Raw genomic sequence first — 6,000 nt, forward strand, 5'->3', positions numbered from 1 at the left:
TCATTTCTAATCATCCTTACTCAAATGTGAAAGAATAACCAAAGACCACCAAATGTTTGAGGAAATCCTTTAACTTAAAAGTTGGAACCTAAAACTAATAAACCAAAGGAAAAAAAAAAAGAAATCTTCAAAAAAAATCTTTATTAACATTTTTGGAAACATAAGGCGTTGTTACCCGTGAACAAGAACAAGAACTGTACAGAGAGTGAAACAGAACTCTTAATAGAAGTCATTTTGTTATGTAAATCAACTTTTTAACACAAAATAATAGAAAATTAAAAATCTAATCACAATAAAGAACTCAATCTCACATTCCAAAGTCATTAGGATGGAATAATTTGTAATACAAATAGCTCATATCTTGATTGCATAAAATGACACCTTCATGGTGTTTTCCATGCTTATTTGCTACACTACCTTGTTTTCTGTAGAAATGAGTCCAGGGCAGGCTTTCAGTTATGACGTTGAGGACATTAAATAGTTTTTACAGCATATTAATATTGACACTCTATGTTCTCCAATACCAACCAATATTCAGCAAGCTCCTGAAGAGCTAAAAAAAGTTTTGGAAATGTGCCTGGTAACTCCTACTACAAATATAGGCAAAACTTCAGTCCGGAGAGCAACTATACTAAAATTTGGTGGGTGGTGAAGTGTAATATTTGTTCCTTGTACCTCAAAATCTACCTAATATTATTCGTCAGTTACTTAATATTATTCATCACTTTCTACTGTAAATTTTTACATAGTTGTGATTGTTCATCATCATAATTCTCCAAATTACATATGTCTCTAAAACTGTGGAAAGACCATTATATTCTTTCTGTACTTTGAAACTTTTTCAAAAAAGATTATCTTGTTTGAGAAAGCAATAATACTCCAGTAGTGATGAGCACAACCGTCCCCCAAATCTCAGTTTATAAATGCCATTTTTCCCCAATCAAATGAACCAGAGATCTTTGTAGACACAGCTAATTCCAGGCCTGGGCCAGAGAAAGTACAGAATAACTCGAGGTGCCAGAAAATAAAGAAGAGCTCAAAGAATGATGATGTTGGTAGTTGTTATAAGAATGTTTGCCTTAAATACTTCTATTTCATTCGGCCTTGTACTCATGTAGTTTTCTATAGGTATGTTCTATTTTCAATAAATATGGTTTAAAATATGAAATGTCCACACCAAAATAGTCATGTAAATTAGTACTGAGGAAATAAATTTAAATATAGGTGTTTTCAAAGAATTTCTTTGGCTAGTATTCTAACCTTTATCTAGATAATTTATCTGTAAAAATATCAATAATTTATAAAAGAGCATTGCTTACTGCCTCTAAGTGAATACTAGTGATGGGATGGCTTCAAATGGACTTTCATATTATATATTTTGTAATGATTTCAAAATTAATATTTCAGAGAGCCTGGGTGGCTCAGTCTGTTGAGCATCGGACTCTTGGTTTCAGCTCAGGTCATGATCTCATGGTTTGTGGGTTCAAGCCCCACGTTAGGCTCTGTGCTGACAGGGCAGAGCCTGCTTGGGGTTCCGTCTCTCTCCCTCTCTCTCTGCCCCTCCCCTACTTGTGCTCTCTCTCTCAAAATAAATAAACTTTAAAAAAATTAAAAATTATTTAAAAATGAAATTAATATTTCAAAACCCTTCCATGTTTCAATTAACTGAAAGGTAGATTTATAGTTCTTGGATGGAATTAAAATTTCAAAAGTATAAAAAACAGATTTTTGGTATATTTTTTACCATTAGGTTTGAGGAATGTATAACATGGGATATGGAATGATTGAGAATTACTTTTGATGATCTTCTATCAAAATCTATTATTTTTTTCATTCGAAATCGTGGCACTGTCATATCTCTGACTTTTAATTGTTGATAAACCTACTAGTACTATCATATTAATAATAATATTACTATTACTATTACTATTACTATTACTATTATTATTGGAAGCACACTTAAGTTTCCCAGATCTATGAACAACAAGATACCTTTTTCTTTTGAGGAGATACCATTCTCAACTTGACATAACATCTTCACCTCAAAACTGTCACATTTCAAACATTAGTCAGGTTACATTTTTTTCCCCACAATTTTTTACATTGCTGTCAAAAGCTTTTTGAGCATTTACTTTGAATTCAGTCTTCAGTAAACCCTTTATTGCTTTTTGCTTTGGCCAACGTGCTAACATGATGTCATGAGAAGAAGAGAGCATCTTCCCAAGTCACAGAGATCTCTTCCCCTCACATTATTTTGGATTCTGTTCTGTGTTTGTAAATTGTCTACCAAATATGTAGATCTCATCTTCTTTCAGTTATGTCATTTGCTGAACGATATCTATGTTCATATGCAAAAATATTAGACTTTAGAAAGCCACAAATCTCATAATAATTGTTAACTGTTCTACCTGGGGCTTATGGAGATCAGACCTAAGATAATTAAGCAATACTTAGTGTATCTTGCCTTATTCAAATGATTTCATTCAGTGCATCTATGATAGAGTAATTATTTGGTTTTATATTTTACCCTTTCTTGATTATAATTGAAAGATAGAGAGCACAAACGGTCAGAGGGGCAGAGGGAGAAAGAAATACAATCTTAAGCAAGCAAGCTCCATGCTCAGTGCAAAGCCCGACAGGGGATTCCACTCAGGGCTCCATGCAGGGCTCAATCCCATGATCTTGGCATCATGTCCTATGCTGAAATCAAGAATTGGATGCTCAACCGACTGAGCCACCAGGTGCCCCTATATTTTACCCTTTAAATACTCTTTATTCTACCTCACCAACGGTTACATACATAATAATTTCAAATCAGATTTCAATTCTGAATGCTTAACAGTTGGGTGACGTTACTTTTCATTTTCTTCTGCTTCTGAGCATATATGATAAATGCCATTTTTTGCACCCATTTGCATTTTAAACCTGATTTTTTTCATTCATTGACAGTATTAAAAAAAAATACAGAATCACTCAAGGTACAGTAAAAGCCGGTAATTTTTCATTGTTTGAGTTTATGTAAAAACAAAGTTCACAAAGCTTCCACTTGTGCTGTTTTGTTTTGTTTTTTTAATTTAGACTTCTTGCTTATGACAGGCAATTTCCAACAAAAATGACTTCTTTAATATTCAGGTTATACAACCATGTACCTGATTTAGGAGAAAATACATGTGATACAAATGTACATTCAATTTTTTTTTTTCCTCTTCCAGTTTTTATTTAAAATCATCATGATTGACACTTCCCCTTTCAGTTCTACATTCTGTGCAATCACTATCTTTTTTTCTAATATTCCCTATATTTTCTCCAAAAAAATATATTCAATTCAAATAATATTATATCATTTCCCTCTATGGTAACATCTTCTGTTTTGTCTTCTGATTCCATTAAGTTTTAAAATCATTTTTCTGATGTCTACTAAGAAATTATATAATAGCTTTGTATTTTATCTCCAATTTTGTAAAACTTTGAAAGTGTTGCATCCACACCACTCCTGAAACAGAATGCTACGGGCACCAGTGACAGTCACAACAAAGTTTATTACAATGAGAGGCAAGGCCGACCGAAGGGGACCAACACTCTTGATAAGAGTGCGGCCCCGAACAGCCGGGGTACAGAGTTTTTATAGCCGATCACATCGTTTTATCATCACCTGGGAACAGAACAAACAAGTTTCCAGATGAGTCAGAAATAGTTGCCAGATGAGTTAGAAACAATTGCCTAATGATGTGTTTATTTTAGACTTTCTGCCTCTAAGTTGCACCCAGTGGATCTCCTTTGACCCTGCCTCTGATGCTCTTTTCTTTGAACTTTTGTTTCCTTAATTGGTGAAGCCTAATTTACAAGAGTATGAGGCGTAGTTTACAAGAGTAAAGCAAGGCTGTTATCTCTTAACCTTCAGTATCAACACAAAGCTGTTATTTTTCAAGCTAAGCGTTAGCCCTACACTACAATTTAACCCTTACAAAAGAATACGTATAAGAAAACTGCTAAAATTTTAACAGTGGTTATTTTTGCCTAATGACATTGCATAAAAACAAGGAATTAGGTAATTAATAAATAATTACCTTAAAATTGCTAAATTATTGTGATAGGTAATGCACTTCTGGAACCTTGCTGGTTTTGACTGAAGAATCAGAGGGGTTTTTTTCTTTCCTTTTTTTTTTTTAAACAAATCTGATCAATTTACTAAGTTATGTTTTAAGAGTTAAATGTTATGGGTTGATGGGATTCAGGGCAGGCTGCCCCTGTGGTAGGGTCCCCTCCCTAAGGAGAGAGAAAAAAAGGGAGAGAAAACTTCAAGGTAACCTGGCTATCCGCCTGCGTGACAACATCCCTCATGACCTTGTAAACGGAGACTACTTAATCAGACTACATGTTAATGTGTTACCTACCATATATGGGGAGACAAAGAAATAGAAAAACTCTGCCACGTGACGTTCGGTGCTCAGTTCTTTGGGTGGGAACACAACTGAGCAGTGCCGCTGCGAATAAAATTGTTTCCTGGAAATTATAAAGCCTCGGTGTCAGGACTTTCTGTGCGAGAATCCTGCTACACCCCCAAATGGGCCACTTTAGCATATTAATTATTTTAAATTGAAATTACTTAAGAAAAAGCCATTATAAAAACACTCTGTCCTTTGAGTTCCTGAAAGCTGGAAATAAATCTCCCACGTGAAAGGCACTCTTCTTGTACCAGGGAGAAAGGAGACAGATATCCCTATCACCAGAGATAAGGGAATTCAAGGCTAAGAAGGCTTTGTAAATAAAACCTGTTACTTCTGTACTAATTTAGTAACATCAGCCAGATGTCTTGTCAATTCTTCACAAATGTATTGTTTCTTTGTCTGAAAGATACACAAGCTGCCTACCTTGGTGACTTCTTCCAGTCGCATAGTTCTATAAACTTTCATATGTGAGAATTAAATTTGTTTTTCTCTTGTTAATCTGTCTTGTGTCAATTTAATTATTAGATCAGCCCAAGAACCTAGAGTGAAAAAGGAAAATTTTTTTTTGCCTCTACAGGGTCCATTTTTTCCCCAGCCACACAAAAGACCTCTTCATGAATAGTTCTTTGTTTAAGTTTCTCAGCTCTCCACCCTGTACCTGCCTCTTTACATTTTTACTGAAATTAAATACTGTTTATCCTGCAAGATCTGAATAACTTGACCTCAAGAAGCTAAAACATGACTCATCCAAGTCCTCTTGTCATGCAAAAACGACAAATAATTTTCGGTAAATCAATTCAGCTATTTGTTGACTTTTTTATTGAAAAAAATTAATAATATAACAAAGCATATGTTTATTCAAATAAGAAGATTCCTCTTTGTTTCTTTCTGCCTTATTACTATATTCAGTCTGAAATCATTCTTAGAATATAATCAATACCTTCATGAAATTTTAGAGATTGCAGCTTTGATTATTTCGATCTTCTTCAACTCATACCCTCCAGAACTTGGCAGGGCCAGCATGCAATCACCTTAATCCCCGAGTGTAACCTCTCTGAAATTGTCAAGAACAAGAACAACAAAAGTATACTTCCCTAATTGGCTAGCACAGGTAAACTAGAAAGCCCAGAGGTTCTATCCTACCACCACTGCTGTGTTGCTAACTGCTGTGTGGAGTCACAAATCCATTAGTTTATCTATGCACACGTGTGTTCATTCACCTATCTAGGTTTTTGTAAGTGTCTTATAGTGTGCTTGATATTGTTAAGCCTCAAAAATACAAAAATGATAAGAAATTGTCCCTGACTCAAGGAGCTCATAATCTAGTAGAATAGTCTCTAAAGGTAGCTTCCTGAGAATCACATCAGGAGTGTTTTTTAAAATGGCACTCTCTCAGCATTACCCAAAAATATTCTGATTCTGCAAATATAAAACAGAGGTGAGCCAATTCTGATGCAATCAGCCAGATCAGCTGGTCTGCAGATTGCCTTTTGGGAACCTCTGGTCTAATAGATTATAATTAATCATAACAGTTGAAGCTGATTACAATTTA

The sequence above is a fragment of the Panthera pardus genome, unplaced genomic scaffold (assembly GCF_024362965.1).
Source record: "Panthera pardus isolate Hobbes unplaced genomic scaffold, ASM2436296v1 HiC_scaffold_12, whole genome shotgun sequence".
NCBI lineage: Eukaryota > Metazoa > Chordata > Mammalia > Carnivora > Felidae > Panthera > Panthera pardus.